The sequence below is a fragment of the Tachyglossus aculeatus genome, unplaced genomic scaffold, assembly GCF_015852505.1.
Source record: "Tachyglossus aculeatus isolate mTacAcu1 unplaced genomic scaffold, mTacAcu1.pri scaffold_67_arrow_ctg1, whole genome shotgun sequence".
Taxonomy (NCBI): domain Eukaryota; kingdom Metazoa; phylum Chordata; class Mammalia; order Monotremata; family Tachyglossidae; genus Tachyglossus; species Tachyglossus aculeatus.
The window spans coordinates 430232-455983 of record NW_024045089.1 but is presented as its reverse complement, the minus strand read 5'-3'; positions in this window follow the sequence as shown (position 1 = coordinate 455983).

Sequence of the window (25752 nt, the reverse complement as noted above, 5' to 3'; positions counted from 1 at the left end):
GCTGGGCGGCGCAGCCCAGGAAGGAGATGGATCTACGGTCGGTCAGGGAGTCGTGGATGGATTTGGGGACGGTGACGGAGATGTAGCAGAGGTCGAGGACGGACAGGTTCCTGAGGAAGAAGTACATGGGGGTGTGGAGGCGCCGGTCGAGGGCGGTGACGGCGATGATGATGAGGTTCCCCGTCAGGGCCGCCAGGTAGACCAGGAGGAACAGCGCGGCGTGGACCAGCTGCAGCTCCCGGACCTCCGAGAATCCCAGCAGGAGGAATTCCCTCATCACCGTGAGGTTGACCATTTCCCAGAGGTTGCCGAGACCACCTACAGAAACAATGAAGAGGAAGCTATTTCAGAACCTCAACAGACAATGCCAGTCAAATCAATCCATCAGTTGTATTTATGGAGCACTTACTTTGTGCAGAGCACTATACTAAGCGATTGGGAGAGTGTCACATAGCAGAGTTGGCTGACATATTTGCTGCCCACCAGGAGCTTACGGGCTAGAGGGGGAGACATACATTGAAATAAATTTCAAATATGTACATACGTGCTGTGGGGATGAGAATGGGGAGAATAAGGAGGGCAAATCCAAGTGGAAGGGCGAGGCAGAAAGGAGAGCAAGTAGGGAAAATGAAGACTTTGTCGGCGAAGACCTCTTGGAGGAGATGTGATTTTCAGAAGTCTCTGAAAGTGGGGAGAGTGATGGGCTGTCAGAGGAGACAGCGAGGCCTAATGGAAAGAGGGAGGACCTGAGAGTCAGAAGCACCTGAGTTCCAGTCCTGGCCCTGCCACTTGCAAGTCACTTCACTTCTCTGTGCCTCAGTTCCTTCATCTGTAAAATGGGGATTAAGCCCATGAGCCCCTTGTGGAGCAGGGACTGCATCCAACCTGATGACCTTGGATCTACCCCAATGCTTAGAACAGTGCTGTCAGATACAATCATTATTATTATGAATAATTAATAAGAGAAGCAGAGAAGCAGCGTGGCTCAGTGGAAAGAGCATGGGCTTTGTAGTCAGTGGTCGTGGGTTCAAATCCCGACTCCGCCAATTGTCAGCTGGGTGACTTTGGGCAAGTCACTTCACTTCTCTGCGCCTCAGTTACCTCATCTGTAAAATGGGGATTGACTGTGAGCCCCCTGTGGGATAACCTGATCACCTTGTAACCTCCCCAGCGCTTAGAATGGTGCTTTGCATGTGGTAAGCGCTTAATACATGCCATTATTTTATTATTAGTATTATTATTATATGAAGAGGGAGGGAGTTCCAGGCCAGTGAAAAAGCATAGGTATCAGTAGCGGGATAGATGAGACCAAAATCCAGTGAGTACGTTCGTTTTAGACGAGCCAAATGTTTGGACTGGGTGCCCCTGAGAAGCTGCCTCTCTTAACCTTCGATCTTCAGGCAGAAGGAAACCAATATCAATCAATCGATCACATATCTTGAACACCTACTATGTGTAGAGCGCTGTGCCGAGCACAGTCAACTAAATGATCTCTCCTAGATGTGGTCTCCTGTTTCATGGCAAATCTGGGGTAGGAGAGCCTTTTTTCTCCCACGTGAGCTTAACCCCCATTTAGTTGTCAGTGACGGCCCTCTCAGAGGACCGTGTCTAATGTAGCCACCGTCGTTCTCTCCCTCAGAACTGAGCACGGTGCTCTCCCGATAGTAGGTGCTTAGTAAACACCACCGAGACGGCCGACGTTACCAGCTCCGACCGTGTTTCCCCACTCCTCAAGAACCTCCAGTGGTTGTCCGTCCACCTCTGCGTCAAAGAGAAACTCCTCACCATCATCTTTAAAGCTCTCGATCCCTTCGCCCCCTCCTATCTCACCTCGTTACTCTCCCACTACAAGCCAGCCCTCACACTTTGCTCCTCTCATGCCAACCTGTTCGCCGTACCTCCATCTCATCTCTCCGGCCAACGACATCCCGTCCACGTCTCGTGTCTTGCCTGGAATTTCCTCGCTCTTCGTAGCCGACAGAGGTTCCCTCTCCTCACCTTCAAAGCCTTATTAAAATCACAGCTCCTCCAAGAGGCCTTCCCCGACTGATTCCTGATTTCCTCTTCTCACACTCCCTTCCGTGTCGCCCTTCACTTGAATTTGCCCCCTTTCTTCACCACTCTCTGGATCCCATGACCGTAATATATAGATCCATAATCTATATATTTCTATTAATGTTTGCCTCCCCTTCTAGACTGTAAACTCCTTACGAGCAGGGAATACATCTGCCGATCTTATATTTTACTCTCCCCAGCACTTAGCACGGTTCTCTCCACACGGTAAGTGCTCGATAAATATGATTGTTGGGCCACCCAGATCGTTTGTCCTGATCCATCCCCGTCCATCCCCGCCACCCACCCAGTCGATCCAGGGAATGGGGAGCCATGGAGACGCCGCGGGGAGAGATCTGTTTAATGCATGGAGGCTTGAGGAGATTCTAGTTCTCCGTCTCCTCCGGCTCCCCTGTAAGACCCCCTACCCACCCGTGCTCTCAACATCCCAGACTCACCGGTCAGCCGGGAGTGAGGGGGCTCTGGTCTCTGTCGTCCTTCAACCGTCCCCCGCATCTCCCGGACGTCGGCCGCGGGAGGATCTCCGGGAGGTGTGCGGAGTCCCAGCTCTTCTGGCTTCCTGCTTGGAGTGCGTCGGGCCCTCGGCGAAGCTGGGCCTTTCAGGAAAAGCTCCCCGCGGGACTCCCCCCCAGGGATGGATCACAGGTAGGGCTGAGTGGCCTCATTATGTCCTGTTCGGACCAGGCGCCGCCGGGGACCTTGGGGACCTTGGGTGGGGTAGTTGCCCTCCCCCACGTGACAACCCCACTGGGGACCCTGTGATCCGTCACACGGACATGCGTCTCAAAGGGAGAACCTCCAGAGGAACTGCAGGAATGACAACGAGATGTCCATCTTGGTTTTTCTGCAGTAACCCGCTGGTTTCATGCGCTTCACCCGCTTCACGGCTGTGGGGCGGCCCTTTCAAAATGCTTTCGATGTACTAGTCCTCCCTCCTCCAGACCTCACTTTAACCCTCCCGCTCCTGATCCCACTCGCTACCCTCCCTGCCCTCTCTAAGACTACGTTCCTTGTGTCAACGTCTCTCGGTATTCCATTCTCACCCTCACTGTATGTCTTCAACTCCACATAGGATGCACTGCTACACCGAAGGCACAACTCCTCCAAGAGGCCTTCCCCGGCTAAGCCCTCAATTCCTTGTCTCCCCCCTCTTTCTGCGTCCCCCTGATTTGCTCCCTTTTTCAACCGCCCAGCCACAGGACGCATATGTACATATCTGTAATACATTTATTGATATTAATGTCTGTCTCCATGTCTAGAGTGTAATAACCCTTTGGAAGGGAATGTGTCTGTTATAGCGTTCTGTTATACTCTCCCAAGTGCTTAGTACGGTACTCAGGACACAGCGAGTGCTCAATAAATACAGGTCATCGATCGATCAATCCATTGAAACATATTTATTGAGCACTCACTGTGTGCAGAACACCAGTAAGCGCTTAGTATAATCGATCCTGCCCAGAGGGCTGATAGAAGAAAAATGACCAAGCACAAAAGGGCACCCTGAAAGGTGGGGGTAATAATAATAATAGCATTTGTTAAGAGCTTACGATGTAACATGGGCTGTACTAAGTGCTGGGGAAGAAACAGGATAAAGGAGTTGGAAACCATCCCTGTCCCAGTTACCGTCTAAGTAGGAAGGAGTAGGATTTAATCCCCATTTCACAGATGGAGAAACTGAAGCCCAGAGAAGTTAAGTGACTTGCCCAAGGTCTCCCAGTGGTCAGGTGGCAGAGCCGGCATTCGAACCCGGGTCCTCCGACTCCCAGGCTCGCGTTCTTTCCACTGGGAAATGCTCCTTCTCTAGTTGGATGAGTCTTGCTCAGAGTCAATCCAAGGAGAGAGAAAGCGAAGGATCAAGGCATCATTAGGAACTTTCTATCCTCGGGGAAAGGACTCCAACTTAGGACCCTCCCCATGGCGGCCTTCACGCCGCGGTTCCTCAGGCTGTAGATGAGGGGGTTTAGGGTGGGAGGCACCACCGTGTAGAACACGGACACCAGCCGGTCCAGAGCTGAGGAGGAGTCTGAGGGTGGATGTAAGGTACCGAAGGAAGCCGAGGTCGTGACGATGAGGTGGGGCAAGCAGGTGGAGAAGGCTTTGGCCCGGCCCTCAGTGACCGGCATCCTCAGCACGGCCCGGAAGATGCGCACGTATGAGACCACGATGGAGACGAAGCAGGTGAAGGCCAAAAGGGCCCCGATGACTACGATCACATCGATGACGAGGTGCGTTTCAGAGCAGGAGAATCGGACCATGGAGGAGATATCGCAGAAGAACTGTCGGATCAGGACGGACCCGCAGAAGGGTAGGGAGAGCGTCCCAGAGGAGATCATCAGTGCAAACAGTCCCCCGCCGAGCCAGGAGGCGGCCGCCATCTTCCCACAGGCCCTTCGGTCCATGATGACCTCGTAGCACAGGGGGAGGCAGATGGCCGCGTAGCGGTCGTAGGCCATCGCCGTGAGGAGGAACACCTCTGAACCACCAAACAGAATCACCGAGAAGAGCTGGGAGGCACAGCCCAGGAAGGAGATGGATCTACGTTTGGTCAGGGAGTCGTGGATGGATTTGGGGATGGTGACGGAGATGTAGCAGAGGTCGAGGACGGACAGGTTCCTGAGGAAGAAGTACATGGGGGTGTGGAGGCGCCGGTCGAGGACGGTGACGGCGACGATGAGGAGGTTCCCCGTCAGGGCTGCCAGGTAGACCAGGAGGAACAGCGCAGAGTAGACCAGCTGCAGCTCCCGGACCTCCGAGAATCCCAGCAGGAGGAATTCCCTCATCACCGTGAGGTTGGCCATTTCCCAGAGATTGCCGAGACCACCTACAGAAACAATGAAGAGGAAGCTATTTCAGAACCTCAACAGACAATGCCAGTCAAATCAATCCATCAGTTGTATTTATTGAGCACTTAGTGGAAAGCACTATACTAAGCAATTGGGAGAGTGTAACATAGCAGAGTTGGCTGACATATGTGCTGCCCACGAGGAGCTTACGGGCTAGAGGGGGAGACATACATTGAAAGAAATTTCAAATATGTACATACGTGCAGTGAGGATGAGAGTAGGGAGAATAAGGAGGGCAAATCCAAGTGAAAGGGCGCAGCAGAAAGGAGAGGAAGTCGGGAAAATGAGGGCTTCGTCGGGGAAGGCCTCTTGGAGGAGATTTGATTTTCAGAAGTCTCTGAAAGTGGGGAGAGTGATGGGCTGTCAGAGGAGACAGTGAGGCCTAATGGAAAGAGGGAGGACCTGAGAGTCAGAAGCACCTGGGTTCCAGTCCTGGCCCTGCCACTTGCGAGTCACTTCACTTCTCTTTGCCTCAGTTCCTTCATCTGTAAAATGGGGATTAGGCTCATGAGGCCCTTGTGGAGCAGGAACTGTGTCCAACCTGATGACCTTGGATCTACCCCAATGCTTAGAACAGTGCTGTCAGATACAATCATTATTATTATGAATAATGATAATAATAATCCCTCCTCAGAAATCTCCAGTGGCTACCAATCAATCTGCGCATCAGGCAGAAACTCCTCACCCCTCACCCCCTCCTACCTCACCTCCCTTCTGTCCTTCTCCAGCCCAGCCCGCACCCTCCACTCCTCTGCCACTAATCTCCTCACCGTGCCTCGTTCTCGCCTGTCCCGCCATCGTCCCCCGGCCCACGTCATCCCCCGTGCCTGGAATGCCCTCCCTCTGCCCATCCGCCAAGCTAGCTCTCTTCTTCCCTTCAAGGCCCTACTGAGAGCTCACCTCCTCCAGGAGGCCTTCCCAGACTGAGCCCCTTCCTTCCTCTCCCCCTCGTCCCCCTCCCCGTCCCCCTCATCTTACCTCCTTCCCTTCCCCACAGCAACTGTATATATGTATATATTTTTGTACATATTTATTACTCTATTTATTTTTTTATTTTACTTGTACATACCTATTCTATTTATTTTATTTTGTTAGTATGTTTGGTTTTGTTCTCTGTCTCCCCCTTTTAGACTGTGAGCCCACTGTTGGGTAGGGACTGTCTCTATATGTTGCCAACTTGTACTTCCCAAGCGCTTAGTACAGTGCTCTGCACACAGTAAGCGCTCAATGAATACGATTGAATGAATGAATGACTGAAGTGCACCCTCTTGACCTGAGATCCAGGCCAAGCCACTGTTGTTTTGTGGCTTTTTTTAAAGAAAAGGTGCTTGTTAAGCACTTTTTATGCATCAGGCACTATGCTAAGTGCTGGAGTAGATACAAGCTAATCAAGTTGGATACAGTTCATGTCCCACATGGGGCTAACAGTCTTAATCTGCATTTTACAGATGGGGAAACTGAAGCCCAGAGAGATTAAGTGCTCTGCACACAGTAAGCATTCAATAAATATGGTGGAATGAATTAAGTGACTTGTCCAAGGTCACACAGCAAACAAGTGGGAGAGCCGGGATTAGAACGCAGGTCCTTCTGATTCCCAGACACGTGCTCTAGCCACTGTTTATGTGCTGCTCTGGTTTCAGAAGTGGTCATACAACAGCATCATTCCTCAAGCACGGATTGGAGAAGAGATGGAAAATCCTAAAGGCAACACCTGTTGGTTAGTGCTAACTACATCAGTTAGTTGGACAGTGAACAACAGTGATCCTGAAATGGTCTCAGAGTTCGGCTTTGTGATAACTAATGCTTATCTAAACTGCCCAATCTTGATCAATGGTAGTCCGGTCGCTAACATTGCCAGTTCCCCAGTGATTGTCAAGTTCCAAACCAAATTTTCCTTTACATAATAACCTTGAAAAAATGAGCATTTTCCATTGACACCTGTCCACATGTTTTGTTTTGTTATCTGCCTCCCCCTTGGGTAGGGACCGTCTCTCTATGTTGACAAATTGTACTTCCCAAGCGATTAGTACAGTGCTCTGCACACCGTAAGCACTCAATAAATACGATTGAATGAATGAATGAAATCGGACCTCTCGGATTCCTCTTCCTCTGCCTCTGGCCTGGAATGAAGACAAGCACTCAAACCGATTTATTCTCCCGGGAACGTTCCCTCTTCTTAAAGGTTTTTGAGGATTGAGATGCTGCAACTGCTCTTATTTATCTAGTCACACTAGCCTATCTGCCCTGGAAGCCCTCTCCCTTCATGTCTGGCAGACCCCCACCCTCCTCTCCCCAATAAACAGGAAGTGGCAGGGTGACTAAAAGACAGGCAGATGCAAAGAAACAGAGACAGGGAGACAGAAGCATAGAGCCCAAACAAAATTCAAGGAGATACCTAGACCAGGAGACAGCGTTTTAATTCTAGCTCTGCCACTAGCTTGCAGTGTGACCTGCTGTGAGACCTTGGGCCAGTCACATAACTCCTCTGGCCTCAGTTCCTTCATTTGCAAGTAGTGATTAATGACTTTTTCTCTCTGCTCTGTAAACTGCGAGCCCCATGTTGGAGAGGGTCTATTAGAGAAGCAGTGTTGCTTAGTGGAAAGAGCCCAGGGTTGGGAGTCAGAGGTCGTGGGTTCTAATCCTGCCTCCTCCATTTGTCTGCTGTGTGACCTTGGGAAAGCCACTTCACTTCTCTGTGCCTCAGTTCCCTCATCTATAAAATGGGGATTAAGACTGTGAGCCCCACATGGGACAACCTGATTACCTTGTATCTACCCCAGTGTTTAGAACAGGGCTTGACATATAGTAAGCGCTTAACAAATACCATCATCATTATTATTATTTTCATATATCTCCCCCAGCGCTTAGAACAGTACTAGGCATGTACTAAGTGCTTAACAAGTATCAAGAAAAAAAAATATCGGGTTTCCACTTTACTTAGAGTGTGATCTCCGTTTGGGACACGGGCTATTTCCAATCTTCTGTCAACTCCAACACTTAGAACAATTCAGCGTTCAGTAAAGTTCCTGGCACATAGTAAGCACATAATCAATACCATAATTATTATTATTGTTATGATTATTACAAAACACTCACTAAGTGCTTATCAGTACCTCTAACAAATACCTATTCTCCCTCCATTTTAGCCTGGGAGCCCCTTGTGGGACACGGAATCTGTCCAATCTTGTATCTAGCCCAGGGCCTAGCCCTGTGCTTGGAATATAGTAAGCACTTATCAAGCTAGAGGAAGACAAGGATCAGGCTCGAACTCACACGAACAATGAAGCAGCTGAAGGTCACTGAAATGGATTTTCGGACGCATGTTGGCACTTACCAACGGATGGAAACAGGCGATTTCTCGTCACACTTATCCCGGACTTAAAAAGCCTCCCTTTTCTGCTGTTCAGCCCCTCCATCTCTGACGTTGTGGTCAGGGATCTTGTCTCCCAACTCTGTTATATTGTACTATATAGTACAGAGCTCTGCCTACGGGAAGCGTTCAGTAAATACTACTGATGGATTAATTAAAATCCATCTCCCCCTCTAGAATGCATGCTCCTTGTGGCCAGGGAACGTATCTCCCAACTCTGTTATATTGTACTCTCCTGAACGCTTAGTTCAGTGCCCTGCACACAGTAAGCACTCAGTAAATCCCAGGGACTGATTGCTGGTTGCACCCGGGAGGAGACATCACTCTCTTGTTGAGGAGTTCCCGATGGTGTCTTTCACATTCTGCGCTTCGCTCTAGCGGCAATTTATAATCCTTCCCACGTGGCCTCTCTTTTCCCTCTGGAGAAAGCAGGATTTCTCTTTTGTTCTGAGGGACTTCTTGACTGAAAGCCCCCAGAAACTACTGTGATTGAAAGAATGAATGAATGAATCATCCTGGCTTTGCCATAAGGATAATCAAGCTACTCTTCACCCCACAGCGCTTCATATTTATAAATTATGACTTGTATATCGTAAAGTATTTATTTAGATTAATGCCTGTCTCCGTCTCTCGACTTTTCAGTTCTTGTGGGTAGGGAAGGTGTCTACCAACTCTGTTATACTGCAGTGAAAGCGATAATAAAAATAATGGCATTGGTTAAGCACATACTATGTGTCAAGTACTGTACTAAGCGCTGGGGTGATTACTAGCAAATTGGGTTGGACGCAGTCCCTGCCCCACGTGGGACTCACAGCCTTCATCCCCATTTTACGGAGGAGGGAACTGAGGCACAGAGAAGTGAAGTGACTTGCTCAAGGTTACACAGCAGACAGGTGACAGAGCCAGGATTAGAACCCATGACCCCAGGCCCATGCTCTATCCACTATTCTTAAAGAAGCAGCGTGGCTCAGTAAAAAGAGTATGGGTTTTGGAGTCAGTGATCGTGTGTTCAAATCCCAGCTCCGCCAATTGTCAGCAGCGTGACTTTGGGCAAGTCACGTAACTTATCTGTGCCTCAGTTACCTCATCTGTAAAATGGGGATTAAGACTGTGAGCCCCCCGTGGGACAACCTGATCTCTTTGTAACCTCCCCAGCGCTTATAACAGTGCTTTGCACATAGTAAGCGCTTAATAAATGCCATCATTATTATTATTACTATTATTATGCCGTGCTGCTTCTCTGGCATACCGTACTCTCTCAAGGGCTCGGTACAGTGCTCTGCACACAGTAGGCGCTCAATAAACACCACTGATGGTAATGATTGATGATTGAGGGCCTTAAGTAGAGGAGGCTGGGATGATTTCTTTTTCCCAGTACCGTCTCCTCGTAGATTCTAAAATGTCTTCTCAGAAGCTACTTGTCTGTCATCTGGAATCATTTTTGTGATCATGGGTCTCTTTTTGATTCCTTCCTTATGATCTAGGGTCCCACCTTAACCGACTCTTTCCTCTGTCTGTGTTTCTATCCTCTTATTCACTGAAGATAATAGTAATAATAATAATTGTGGCATTTGTTAAGCTCTTACTATGTGCCAAGCACTCTAAGAGATTCAAGCTAATCAGATCGGACAACAGCCTCCATCTCACATGGGGCTCAAAGTCCTCACCCCATTTTACAGATGAGGAAACTGAACCACAGAGAAGTGACTCGACCAAGGTTGCAGAGCAGACAAGTGGTGGAGAGAGGATTAGAACCCAGGACCTCTGACTCCCAGGCCCGGGGAGCACTGGCTATTCTGCTTTTCCGTTTGGTAAGCACTACCAGATCACTGTTCTAAGGCCTTGGAGAAAGCACTAGGCTATCTCAAGGGGCTTGCAATGTTATGGGGGAGGCAGACATTCAAAGGAATTACAGACTGGAAGCAACAGAGTGTAAGGATTTGGACATAATCCCTATGGGACTGGGGTTGGATAATAATAATAAGAATAATAATAATGGCATCTATTAAGCATTTACTATGTGCAAAGCACTGTTCTAAGCGCTGGGGTAGATACAAGGTAATCACGTTGTCCCACGTGGAGCTCACAGACTTAATCCCCGTTTTCCAGATGAGGGAACTGAGGCCCAGAGAAGTGAAGTGACTTGCCCCAAGTCACACAGCTGAAAAGTGGCGGAGCCAGGATTCGAACCCATGACCTCTGTCTCCAAATCCCGGGCTCTTTCCACTGAGTCACGCTGCATCTCCACCCCAAGGACTCCATCGCAATATTCCCAAGCGTTGGGAATCAATTCTGGGAGAGCAGCTGGATCCTAGCGAGAAGGAAGCTGGCACTTAATGTTAAAATATTGCACGGAAAGTCATCTGGGAACATATTAGCCAATCAATCAATCAGTGGTATTTATTGAGCGCGTACCGTGTGCAGAACGCTGTCCTAATCGCTTGAGATAGTACAATAGAACAGAGTCGGTAGACGCATTCCGTGCCCACAGGGAGCTTACGGACTAGTGGGGGAGACAGAGATGAATATAAATAAATGAATTGTGGATATGGACATCAGTGCTGTGGGGCTGAGGGAGGGGTGAATAAAGGGAGCGAATCCACGTGCGAGGGGGACGCGGAAGGGAGTGGGAGAGGAGGGATTGGTCAGGGAAGGCCTCTTGGAAGAGATTTGCCTTCACTAAGGCTGTCAAGGTGGGGAGAGTGGTCTGTAGTGGACAAGAGATGGATCAGCTGAAAACGGAATGTCTTCTGATTCTGGATAAATAGCAGTTTAGTCAGGGAAGGATTTGGAATCTGGAAAGTCAAGGGAAGGGAGATAGGAATAGGAAGAGTGGTCAAGACTGTTAGTTTCTTGTGGGAGGGGAACGTCTCTGCTAATTCTGCTGTGTTGGCCTCTCCCAAATAATAATAATGGTAATAATAATAATGATAATAATAATAATAATAATAATAATAATAATAATAATAATATTAATGGTATTTGTTAAGTGTTTACTATGTGCAAATCACTGTTCTAAGCTCTCGGAAGGTTACAAGATGATCAGGTTGTCCCTCAGGGGGCTCACAGTTTTAATCCCCATTTTACAGATGAGGTACCTGAGGCCCAGAGACGTTAAGTGACTTGACCAATGTCACACAGCTGACAGCTGGCACAGCCAGGATTTGAACTCCTGATTTCTGACTCCAAAGCCCGTGCTCTTTCCACTGAGCCACGCTGGGCACCGCACAGAGTAAGCGCTCAGTAAATACCACCGATTGACTGATCACCAGGGAAGGAGAAACGACAACACTAAGTACAGCGTATTTCACAACCGGCGGGTTCGGAAACATTCTGAGGGCAAATGTCAGGACATAAAGAGGGGATCTTTATTCTGGAGGAACGTATGCCCCCTCAGGACCCTCCCCAGGGCGGCCTTCATGTCCCGGTTCCTCAGGCTGTAGATGAGGGGGTTCAGGATGGGGGGCACCACGGTGTAGAACACGGACACCAGCAGGTCCAGGTTCGAGGGGGAGTCAGACGTGAGCTTGAGGTAGGCCATGGCACCGGTCGAGAGGAAGATGGTGACGATGACGAGGTGGGGCAGACAGGTGGAGAAGGCTTTGGCCCGGCCCTCAGAGGCCGGTATCCTCAGCATGGCCCGGAAATGCGCACGTACGAGACCACGATGAGGATGAAGGAGATGAAAGCCAAGCCGAATGCAGTGGCTATGCTGACGTCGATGACGACGTGCGTTTCCGGAACAGGAGATCTTCAGTAAGGAAAGTATGTCGCAGAAGAACTGCTGGATCAGGTTAGAGCCACAGGAGCTCAGTGTTAGAAGCTCAGAAGCTGTGTACATCATCCCAAACAGGCCCCCGCTGAACCAGGAGGCGGCCGCCATCTTCCCACAGGCCCCTCGGTCCATGATGGCCCCGTACCACAGGGGAGGGCAGATGGCAGCGTAGCGGTCGTAGGACGTGGCCGTGAGGAGGGACAACTCCGAGAAAGCAAACGAAATCAGTAAAACGACCTGAGCCACACAGCACCATAGAGAGATGGCCCTGCCATTGATTAGGGAGTTGTGGATGGATTTGGGGACGGTGACAGAGATGAGGCAGAGGTCGAGGATGGACAGGTTCCTGAGGAAGAAGTACATGCGGGTATGGAGGCGCCGGTCGAGGGCGGTGACGGCGACGATGAGGAGGTTCCCCGTCAGGGACGCCAGGTAGACCAGGAGGAACAGTGAGGCCTGGACCAGCTGCAGCTCCCGGACCTCCGAGAATCTCAGCAGGAGGAATTCCCTCACCTTGGGGGTGTTTCCCATCTTCACGGATTATCTGTGGATTTTCCATGGAGGCACAGAGAAGGAGCACATTTATAGGAAAGAATCTAAAAAATCCCCATTTTTATTTTCAACTATCAGCGTCCCTCCGATTTGGCTTCTAAGTCTGCATTTTCACTTTCACAGAGACCCAGGGAGGGAAGGCAATGGATTTGGAGCAATGAAAAAGGGACTGGGATTCCTAACATCCCACCCATCCCTTTCTCTCTCTCTCTCTCTCTCTCTCTCTCTCTCTCTCTCTCTCTCTCTCTCTCTCTCTCTCTCTCTCTTGCGCGCACACACACACACACATTTTGCAAAGATATTTTAATATTGTCTACCAACTCTGTTCCACTATACTCTATTCTATTTCACTCTTCCAAGCACTTAATAATAATAATGATGATGGCATTTATTAAGAACTTACTATGTACAAAGCACTGTTCTAAGCTCTGGAGAGGTTACAAGGTGATCGAGTTTTCCCACGTGGGGCTCACAGTCTTCATCCCCATTTTACAGATGAGGTAACCGAGACTCAGAGAAGTGAGTCACACAGCTGACAATTGGCCGAGCCGAGATTTGAACCCACGATCTCTGACTCCAATGCCCGAGCTCTTTCCACTGAGTCACTGTGTGCAGATCACTGTACGAAGCGCTTGGAAAGTACAATTCAGCAACAGAGAGAGACAATCCCTGCCCACACTGGGAGCACAGTTAGAAATGAATGAATTACCTACGTTGCCTAATGTTTCTTCAGCATTAATGGTGTTTCTTGAGCGCTTTCTGCGTGCAGGACAGTCCTCATTTCCTCTTCTCCCACACCCTTCCGTGTCAGCCTGGTACTTGGATTTGCCCCCTTTATTCACCCCAGCCTCAGCCCCACAAGACTTATATTCAAATCCCTAATTAATTTATTTATATTAACGTCTGTCTCCCCCCACTAGATCATAAGCTAACTGTGGGCAGGGAACGTGTCTACCGACTCTGCTATATTATACTCTCCCAAGGGCTCAGTGCAGTACTCGTCACACAGTAAGTGTTCAGTAAATATAATTGATTGACTGATTCATTCATTCAATTTTATTTATTCATTCAATCGTATTTATTGAGTGTTTACTGTGTGCAGAGCACTGGACTAAGCGCTTGGGAAGTGCAAGTTGGCAACATAGAGAAACGGTCCCTACCCCACAACGGGCTCACAGTCTAGAAGGGGGAGACAGAAAACAAAGCAAAACACGGAGACAGGTGTCAAAGTCGTCAGAACGAATCGAATTAAAGCTAGATGCACATAAGTATTGAGTATGTGTGTAGAGCAAACGTGCATCTGGTTTTGTACTGGACAGTCTGGTTTCTGGCTGTTCTGTCTCCTGCTCTGGGTCCAGAATCCACGAGTGACCCCAATGACCACCCTCGCAATTTCTCTGCCCCCTTGTCTAACAGCACCAAAACCCCAGCATCCAGTTGGGTGCCACGGCTACTGGCTCTCCTAGTCTTCTCTTACAGTTCCATCTCCCCTTACAGTTCTCCTTTCCTCTTCTCCCACTCCCTTCTGCGTCACCCTGACTCGTTCGCGTTATTCATCCCCCTGTCCCAGTCCCACGGCGCTTACGTCCATATCTGTTATTTATTAACGTCTATTAATGAAAGAATAATAATGACATTTATTAAGGGTTTCCTCTGTGCCAAGCACTGTTCTAAGCGCTGGGGAGGTTACAAGGTGATCAGGTTATCCCACGGGGGGCTCACAGTCTTCATCCCCATTTTCCAGATGAGGTCACCGAGGCCCAGAGAAGTGAAGTGACTTGCCCAAAGTCACACAGCTGACAAGTGGTGAAGTCGGGATTTGAACCCATGACCTCTGACTCCAAAGCCCGGGCTCTTTCCACTGAGCCACATCCATCTACCCTAAGCTTGCTGTGGTCAGGGAATGTGTCCATTACATTGTTATATTGTACTATCCCAAGCACTTATTATAGTGCTTTCCACACAGTAAGCACTCAATTAATACGATTAACTGACTGACTGACTGATTATTAAAGGCCACCTCATTTTCACACCACCTCAGTCATTCATTCATTCATTCAATCGTATTTATTGAGCGCTTAGTGTGTGCAGAGCACTGGACTAAGCGCTTGGGAAGTACAAGTCGGCAACATATAGAGACGGTCCCACCCAACAACGGGCTCACAGTCTAGAAGGGGGAGACAGACAACAAAACAAAACAAAACAAAACAAAACATGTGGTCAGGTGTCAAGTCATCAGAATAAATAGAAGTAAAGCTAGAAGCACATCATTGACAAAATAAATAGTAAATAGGTACAGGTAAAATAAATAGAGTAGTAAATCTGTACAAACACATACACAGGTGCAGTGGGGAGGGGAAGGATGTAGGGCGGGGGGATGGGGAGGAGGACAGGAAAAAGGGGGCTCAGTCTGGGAAGGCCTGCTGGAGGAGGGGAACCTCAGTAGGGCTTTGAAGAGAGGAAGAGAGCCAGCTTGGCAGATGTGCGGAGGGAGTCCATTCCAGGCAGGGGGAGGACGTGGGCCGGGGGTCGACGGTGGGGCAGGCGAGAACGAGGCACGGTGAGGAGGTTAGCGGCAGAGGAGCGGAGAGTGCGGGCTGGGCTGTAGAAGGAGAGAAGGGAGATAAGGTAGGAGGGGGCGAGGTGATGGAGAGCCTTGAAGCCGAGAGTGAGGAGTTTTTGCCTGATGCGTAAGTTGACTGGTAGCCACTGGACATTTTTGAGGAAGGGAGAAACATGCCCAGAGTGTTTCTGCACAAAGATGATCCGGGCAGCAGCGTGAAGTATAGACTGAAGTGGGGAGAGACAGGAGGATGGCAGATCAGAGAGGAGGCCGATGCAGTAATCCAGTCGGGATAGGATGAGAGATTGAACCAGCAGGGTAGTGGTTTGGACGGAGAGGAAAAGGCGGATCTTGGTGATGTTGCGGAGGTGAGACGGGCAGGTTTTGGTGACAGATTGGATGTGAGGGGTGAACGAGAGAGCAGAGTAGAGGATGACACCAAGATTGCGGGCTCATGAGACGGGAAGGATGGTAGTGCCATCTACAGTGACGGGAAAGTCAGGGAGAGGGCAGGGTTTGGGAGGGAAGATAAGGAGTTCAGTCTTGGACATATTGAGTTTTAGATGGCGGGCAGACATCCAGATGGAGATGTCCTGAAGGCAGGAGGAGACCCGAGCCTGAAGGGAGAGAGAGAGAGCAGGGGCAGAGATGTAGATTTGGGTGTCATCAGCGTGGAGATGATAGTTGAAGCCGTGGGAGCGAATGGGTTCACCAAGGGAGTGAGTGTAGATAGAGAACAGGAGGGGACCAAGAACTGATCCTTAAGGAACCCCTACAGTAAGGGGATGAGAGGGGGAGGAGGATCCCGCAAAGGAGACTGAGACTTAATGGCCGGAGAGATAAGAGAAGAACAGGGAGAGGATGGAGTCAGTGAAGCCAAGGTTGGATAGCGTGTTGAGGAGAAGGGGGTGGTCCACAGTGTCGAAGGCAGCTTAGAGGTCGAGGAGGAATAGGATAAAGTAGGAGCCCTTGGATTTGGCAAGAAGGAAATCACTGGTGACCTTTGATCAACGACTGATCTTGGCCTAGTCCCAGTTAACGCTAATGTACTGGGTTTGCCTAATGGAAAGAGCACGGATTTGGGAGTCAGAGGAGGACCTGGGTTCTACTCCCTGCTCCGCCATGTACCTGCTGGGTGACTTTGGGCAAGTCACTTCACTTCTCTGGTCCTCAGTTACCTCTTCTGCGTAATGGAGATTAAGACTGTGAGCCCGTGTCGGACAGGGATTGGGTACTATTCATTCATTCATTCATTCATTCGTATTTATTGAGAGCTTACTGTGTGCAGAGCAGTGTACTAAGCACTTGGGAAGTACTACAACCCGATCGTCTCGTATCTACCCCAGCGCTTAGTACAGTGGCCGGCACATTGCAGGAACATATCTACCGATTCTCTTATATTGTACTCTCCCAAGAATTTAGTACAGGGCGCTGCACACAGTTAGCACTCGATTGATTGATTGATTGATAATAATTGCTTTACAAATGCTACAAACAAATAGCCAATCTCCACGGCCACCATTCCATGTAGACGGCTGGCATTATGATCCATTCGGGCATGGTGGTCCTGGATAATAATAATAATAATGATGGCATTTATTAAGCACTTACTATGTGCAAAGCACTGTTCTAAACGCTGGGGAGGTTACAAGGTGATCAGGTTGTCCCACGCGGGGCCTCACAGTCTTCACCCCCATTTTACAGATGAGGTAACTGAGGCCCAGAGAAGTGAACTGACTTGCCCAAAGTCGCACAGCTGACAAATGGCAGAGCCGGGGTTTGAACCCATGACCTCTGACTCCAAAGCCCGGACTCTTTCCACTAAGCTACGAGGTCTCAGCTACTGGCTGACAATTTTTCTCCGTGGGAGACTCCATGGTCACCAGTAGTTCCCACGTGAATGACCCCAAAGGGTGGGGACCCAGAATCCCCCAGGCTTGAAGGGCCTCTGTCCTCAGGGAGAAGAAGGTTCTACCGCCATTTTAGAGGCATTTCCCCGCTATCATTCTCCCCATGGCGGCCTTCATGTCCCGGTTCCTCAGGCTGTAGATGAGACGGTTCAGGGCGGGGGGCACCGCCGTGTAGAACACGGACACCAGCAGGTCCAGGGCCAAGGGGGAGTCTGACACGGACTTGAAGTAGGCGAAAACTCCGTTCACTATGAATGAAGACAAGACGGCAAGGTGGGGCAGGCAGGTGGAGAGGGTTTTGGCCCAGCCCTCGGCGGCCGGCATCCTCAGCACGGCCCGGAAGATGCGTGCGTACAAGACGACGATGTCGACGAAACAACAGAGGCCCAGAAACATGCTGAAGCCCAGAATGGCGATCTCGTCGATGAAGCGTCTGGAACAGGAGATCTGGATGAGGGAAGGGATGTCGCGGAAGAACTGACGGATGGCGTGGGTGTCACAGAAGGGGAGGGAGAAAGTCACGGCGGTGTGGATGACTCCGTTCATGACCTCGTAGCGCAGGGGGAGGCAGATGGCCGCATAGCGGTCGTGGGACATTGCCGTAAGGAGGAACAGCTCTAAGGTGGCAAACTGGTCCACCAAGAAGACCTGGGTGGCACAGCCCAGGAAGGAGATGGATCTACGGTCGGCCAGGGAGCTGTGGATGAATTTGGAGACGGTGACAGATGTAGCAGAGGTCGAGGACAGACAGGTTCCTGAGGAAGAAGTACATGGGGGTGTGGAGGTGTCGGTCGAGGGCGGTGACGGCGACGATGAGGAGATGCCCCGTCAGGGCCGCCTGGTAGACCAGGAGGAACAGCGTGGCATGGTGCAGCTCCCGGACCTCCGAGAATCCCAGGAGCAGGAATTCCCTCAGGGCCGTGTGGTTGACCATTTCTTCCTTGTGGGGAAATAGGAAATAGGGTCCTGAGGGATGGATGGAGGTGAAAATATTAAGTTATCCAAGCAGTGTTGCCTAGTGTTAAAACAGTGCTTGGCACATAGTAAGCGCTTAACAAATGCCATTATTATTATTATTATTAGTGAGTAGAGCACAGTCCGGGGAGTCTGAAGACCTGGGCTTTAATCCTGGTTCTGCCATTTGTCTGCTGTGTGACTTTGGGCAAGTCACTTCGCTTCTCAGAGAAGCAGCGTGGCTCAGTGGAAAGATCCAGGACTTTCGAGGTCATGGGTTCAAATCCCGTCTCTGCCAACTGTCAGCTGTGTGACTTTGGGCAAGTCACTTCACTTCTCTGGGACTCAGTGACCTCATCTGTCAAATAGGGATGAAGACTGTGAGCCCCACGAGGGCCAACCTGACCACCTTGTAACCTCCCCAGCGCTTAGAACAGTGCTGTGCACACAGTAAGCGTTTCATAAATGCCATTAGTATTATTATTATTCTCTGGACCCCAGTTCCTTCAACTGTAAAATGAGGATTAAATCCTACTCTTTCCTCCTTTGCATTTTCTGCTCTGCTCCCCTCTACCCAGGGCGTGACGTCTACAGATGAAAAACATTCAATCAATGCTATTGATTGATCGATGGATTGAGTATTGGGAAATGCTGCCCAGGAAGGGAAATATTTGAGAAAAATCCCAGCAGCTTTAATTTTTCTCCAAAAAAGCTACAACTACAGCTGAACCCAAGTTCCTCCAGTTTTCATGATAAAAATAATAATAATAATGATGGTATTTATTAAGTGCTTACTATGTGCCGAGCACTGTTCTAAGCGCTGGGGGAGATCCAAGGTCATCAGGCTGTCCCACGTGGGGCTCACAGTCTTAATCCCCATTTTACAGATAAGGGAACCGAGGCGAAGAGACGTGAAGTGACTTGCCCAAAGTCACACAGATGATAAGTGGCAGAGGCGGGATTAGAACCCATGACCTGTGACTCCCAAGCCCACGCTGTTTCCACTAATCCATGCTGCTTCTCCCACTCACTCAATCAGTCAATCGATCAATGGTGTTTAGTGGCTATTTGCAGAGCACTGCACTAAATGCTGGGGAGAGTACAATTCAACATAATTAGCAGACGTTTCCGGCCCACAATGAGCTTGCAGTCTAGAGGGGGAGACAGACATTAATATAAATAAAGAAATATAGTACAAAGAACCATATCACAGGCCACGGCAGGATGGAGGGCAGGTTAAGACTTCATTCATTCAATCGTATTTATTGAGGAAGGGGGTAGAGCAGAGAGAGGGAGTTGAGTCGATGGGGAGGGGAAGAGGAGCAGAGGAAAAGCGGGGCTCAGTGTGGGAAGGCCTCTTGGAGGAGGTGAGCTCTCAGTAGGGCTTTGAAGGGAAAAAGAGAGCTAGTTTGGCGGATGTGAGGAAGGAGGGCATTCCAGGCTAGGGGAAGGACGTGGGCTGGGGGTCGACGGGGGAACGGGCGAGAAGGAGGCCTGGTGAGGAGGTGAGCGGCGGCAGAGGAGCGGAGGGTGTGAGCTGGGCTGGAGAAGGACAGAAGGGAGGTGAGGGAGGAGGGGCCCAGGGGATGGAGAGCCTTGAAGCCAAGCTGATGGAGAGCTTCTCAGGGCAGGGTCTCTGCAGCCTCCGAGGGACCCTCAAACTAACAAGCCTGGGAGAAGCAGCATGCCCTAGTGGAAAGAGCATGGGCCTGGACGTCAGAGGAGCTGGGTTCTAATCCTAGTTCTGCCAACTGCTTTCTGTGTGACCTTGGACGAATCACTTAACTTCCCTGTGCCTCAGTTCCCCTATTCTCTCCCTTACTTAGACTGTGAGCCCCATGCAGGACAGAGACTGTATCCAACCTAAAGAACTTGTAATCTACACTAGCTCTTAGAAGAGTAATAATAGAACAGTGGAACAGCCCAGAATGTAGATTAGTAGAATAGAACAGTAATTAGAATAATAATAGTAAGATTATACCATAATAATGATGATGATGATGGTATTTAAGTGCTTACTATAATAATAACAATAATAATAATAATGGTATTTGTTAAGTACTCACTATGTGCCAAGCACTGTTCAGAGCACTGAGGTAGATACAAGGTAATGAGATTGTCCCACATGGGGCTCACAGTCTTAATCCCCATTTTACAGATGAGGGAACTGAGGCACAGAGAAGTAAATTGACTTGCCCAAAGTCACACAGCTGACAAGTGGTGAAGCCGGGATTAGAACCCACAACCTCTGACTCCCAAGCCCGGGTTCTTTCCACTGAGCCTTGCTTACTATGTGCCAAGCACTGTTCTAAGCAGTGAATAATGATATAGTAATGATGATAATGATATCGTAATAAATAAAAGCAGCGTGGCTCAGTGGAAAGAGCCCGGGCTTGGGAGCCAGAGGTCGTGGGTTCTAATCCCGGCTCCGCCACTTGTCAGCTGTGTGACTTTGGGCAAGTCACTTCACTTCTCTGTGTCTCAGTTCCCTCATCTGTCAAATGGGGATGAAGACTGTGAGCCCCATGTGGGACAACCTGATCACCTTGTGTCTACCCCAGCGCTTAGATCAGTGCTTGGCAAATAGTAAACGCTTAACAAATACCATCATCATCATATAAAAAACCTCGCCGTTCTCAGCATCTGCTTCACACCAGAACATCTCTCCCCAGCCTAGTCATCCCATGTCCTGTAAACAGTACCCTGAGCGTGGTCTAATAAAAAGGGCATAATCCCGGCTCCGCTACCTGCCTGCCGTGTGATTTTGGGCACGCCACATCGCTTCTCTCAATTCCCTCATCTTATTTTTAAAATCAGGAAAATCAAGTTAACCTTCCTCACGGGTCTTCTTAGAATCAGTCAGGAATGAAATGAGAGAGCTTTGCTCGCTCCTTCTTGACCGTCAGTTCCTTGTGGAAAGGGAATGTATCTAGAGAAGCAGCATGGCTCAGTAGAAAGAGCTCGGGTTTGGGAGCCAGAGGCCGTGGGTTCTAATCCCGGCTCTGCCACATGTCAGCTGTGTGACTGTGGGCAAGTCACTTCACTTCTCTGGGCCTCAGTTCCCTCCTCTGTAAAATGGGGATTAAGACTGTGAGCCCCAGGAGGGACAACCTGATCACCTTGTATCCCCCGCAGCGATTAGAACAGTACTTTGCACATGGTAAGCACTTAACAAATGCCATCGTCATCAACAGTGCTTGGCACATAGTAAGCGCTTAGCAAATACCGTCATCATTATTATTATTATTACCGACTCTGTTATATTCTTATGATATCCTCCTCATATCCCCCTCATATCCTCCTCCCCATCCCCCACGCCCTACCTCCCTCCCCTCCCCACAGCACCTGTATATATGTTTGTACAGATTTATTGCTCTATTTGTTTTACTTGTACATATTTACTAATTTTTTTTTGTCAATGATGTGCATCTAGCTTTACTTCTATTTATTCTGATGACTTAACACCTGACCACATGTTTTGTTTTGTTATCTGTCTCCCCCTTCTATACTGTGAGCCTGTTGTTGGGTAGGGACCGTCCCTATATGTTGCCAACTTGTACTTCCCAAGCGCTTAGTACAATGCTCTGCACACAGTAAGCGCTCAATAAATGCGATTGAATGAATGAATGAATATTCTTCCAGTTGCTTGATTCGGTGTTCTTCACACAAGCGCTCAATAAATAGCACTGATTGATTGACTAATGCCTGCCTCTCCACGTACAGTGTAAGCTCACTGGGGCAGCGATCACGTCCACCAACTCTATTACATTGGACTCCTCCAATCGCTCATTCAGTGCTCTGTGCACAGTGAGCGCTGGATAATACCACTGATCCTTTGACTAACGTCTGCCTCTAATTCTAGACCGTAAGCTCGTTCATTCCTTCATTCAGTCGTATTTTTTGAGAGCTTACCGTGTGCAGAGCACTGGACTAAGTGCTTGGAAAGTACAATTCGGCCACAGATAGAGACAATCCCTACCCAACAACGGGCTCACAGTCTAGAAGGGGGAGACGAACAACAAAACAACAAAACAAAACAAGTAGGTAGGCAGTGGGCATCGAACGTTGTTACTCACTCTGTACTAATGTGCTCTCCCAAGCGCTTAGTGCAGTGCTCTGCACCCAATAAGCCCCCATTGATTGATAGATTCCCTCCTTAGCTCTCACAATAACCCTAGTCTTAGCCACGGCTCTCACGATCACCAGAAAGTGCTCTAGATCTCTGATGGTCTTCCCATCTGAGCCCAGAACCGGTGGCCAATACTCCCAGAACAACGTGCTGCAGAAAAAGAGGAGCCAGTTTTATGAACTCCTGAAAAATGTACGACTCTCATCTTCTCCCATCTCCCGGGGATCCCACCTGCTCGCAGAGGTTAGGATTCCCAGTGGACCGTTACGTTCAACCTCTAGGAGCAGAAAAATGGCCAAACTGAAGGGAGAGATTGGTCCACCTAGATTTATCCCCCTAGATTTACAATAATTATTAATATTATCATCATTACTGTTGTATTTGTTGAGTGCTCACTAGATTATTATGATATTTGTTTAGCACTCTGCTATTATTATGGTATAAATTAAGCACTCACTATATTATTATTATGGCATTTGTTAAGCATTTACTCCATTCTTATTATGGTATTTAAGTATTAACTATTTCATTATTATGGCATTTGGTAATAATAATAATAATAATAATAATAATAATGATGGCATTTGTTAAGCGCTTAGTATGTGTCAAGGTTGTCCCACGTGGGGCTCACAGCCTTAATTCCCATTTTACAGATGAGGGAACTGAGGCACAGAGATTAAAACTGTGAGTCCCACATGAGACAACCTGATCACCTTGCATCTGCCCCCCAGCGCTTAGAACAGTGCTTGGCACATAGTAAGTCTTTAACAAATACCAACATTATTATTATTATTATTATTATTAATCCCCATTTTTCAGATGAGGTAACTGAGGCCCAGAGAAGTGAAGTGACTTACCCAAAGTCACACAGCTGACAAGTGGTGGAGCTGGGATTAGAACCCATGACCTCTGGCTCCCAGGCCCGGGCTCTTTCGATTGAGCCATGCTGCTCCTAAGCACTTACTCAATTACTATGGTATTTGTTAAGCACTCACTATCTCATGGGATTTGTTAAACACTCACTATGCTATTATTATGGGATTTGTTAAGCACTCGCTATATTATTATTTAAGCATTTGTTAAGCACTTGCTATATTATTATTGTGGTATTTGTTAACTCACTATATTATTATTACAGCATGTGTTAAGCACTTACTATATTATTATGGTATTTGTTAGAAACTCACTATATCATTACTATGACATTTGTTAAGCACTTACTATATTATTACGATATTTGTTAAGCCCTTACTATATTATTATTATGGTATTTATTAAGAATGCACTATATTATTATTATGTCACATGCCAAGTACTTACTGTATTATTATTATTGTTGTATTTGTTAAGCACTCACTATATTATTATTATTGTAGCACTTGTTAAGCACTTACTATATTATTATTATGGTATTTGTTAAGCACTCACTATTTTATGGGATTTGTTAAACACTCACTATATTATTATTATGGGATTTGTTAAACAATTATACTATTATTATAATGACATTTGTTAAGCACTTGTTATATTATTATTATGGTATTTGTTAAGCACTCACTATATTATTATTACGGCATTTGTTAAGCATTTGCTATATTATTATTATGGCATTTGTTAATAAATCAATCAATCGTATTTATTGAGCGCTTACTGTGTGCCGAGCACTGTACTAAGAGCTTGGCAAGTACAAGCTGGCAACATGTAGAGACAGTCCCTACCCAACAGTGGGCTCACAGTCTAGAAGGGGGAGACAGAGAACAAAACAAAACATATTAACAAAATAAATAGAATAGATATCATTCATGATAATAATAATAATGATGACATTTTTTAAGCGCTGACTATGTGCCAAGCACTGTTCTAAGCGCTGGGGGGATACAAGGTGATCACGTTGTCCCACGTGGGGCTCCCAGTCTTCATCCCCATTTTCCAGATGAGGGAACTGAGGCCCAGAGAAGTGAAGTGACTTACCCAAAGTCACACAGCTGACCAATTTGTACTTCCCAAGCGCTTAGTACAGTGCTCTTCACATAGTAAGCGCTCAATAAATACGATTGATGATAATGAAGTGGCAGAGCCGGGATTAGGACCCACGACCTCTGACTCCGAAGCCCGGGCTCTTTCCACTGAGCCACGCTGCTTCTCTTAGTCGTTCATTCATTCATTAAATTGTGTTTATTGAGCGCTTATTGTGTGCAGAGCACTGTACTAAGCACTTGGGAAGTACAAGTCTTCATTCATTCATATTAATTGAGCTCTTACTATGTGCAGAGCACTCCACTAAGCGCTTAGTACAGTGCTCTGCACCAGGTAAGCACTTAATGAATGCAATTACGGTTTCTATTATGTATCTATGAGAAGTACATAGTACCTATGTACCATGAGAAGCAGCGTGGCTCAGTGGAAAGAGCCCGGGCTTGGGAGTCAGAGGTCATGGGTTCAAATTCCGGCTCTGTCAATTTTCAGCCGTGTGACTTTGGGCAAGCCACTTCACTTCTCTGGGCCAAAGTTCCATCATCTGTAAAATGGGGATGAAGACTGTGAGCCTCACGTGGGACAACCTGGTCACCTTGTATCTTTCCCAGTGCTTTGCACATAGTAACCACTTTACAAATGCCATTATTATTATTACTATTATTACCTGAACGTGAATTCCTGGGCCACAGGTTAAGTGGATTGTCCAAACAGTGCTTAGAATAGCGTTTGACGCCTAGTAAGCGCTTAACAAATATCATAAACACAAACAAACGACAAAACTCCAGGTGTGCCAGGAGATTAGCAAAGGCCTAGCAGGAAGTGCAGTGTCTCAGGTGGTTTCACTTTGTCTCTGAGCTCCTCGGCCCTCCCTAGACAAGCACCCCAACTATTAAAAGCGGTGACGGGACTGGGCGCAGTGATACAAAGATGCCCCGCAACAGGAAAGAGATCAAATATCCCACCCTCTCCACGGCTCGGCTCGTTCCGGCCTCTCGTCGAAGGGAGAGAAGGTGACCGTCAGAGATTTGCTCTTGGGGTCCCGGCGTTCGGAGAAGAGGAAGCGGACGAGATTGGTCGAATCAATCCCTCCCTTCTCAGTTGGTACGTGAGAACTCTATGTGCCATTCAATCCGTTGTCAGGTTGTCAGGAAAAGTGTCGGATGAGGGGTTTAGCAGCCACAGCGGAGAAGCAGTGTGGCCTATCGGAAAGAGCCCGGGCCTGGGAGCCAGAAGGACGTGGGTTCTAATCCCAGCTCTGACTCTTGTCTGCTGTCTGCCTTGGACAAGTCACTTGGCTTCTCTGTGCCTCAGTGACCTCAACTGTAAAATGGGGATTAAGACTGTGAGCCCCATGTAGGACAGGGACTGCGTCCACCTTGATTATCTTGTATCTACCCCAGCGCTTAGAACAGAAGAGCGCAGAGAAGCAGCGTGGCTCAGTGGAAAGATCCCGGGTTTTGGAGTCAGAGGGCATGGGTTCTAATCCCGGCTCCACCAATTGCCAGCTGTGGACTGTGGACAAGTCACTTAACTTCTCTGTGCCTCAGTTACTTCGTCTGTAAAATGGGGATTAAGACTGTGAGCCCCCTGTGGGACAACCTAATCA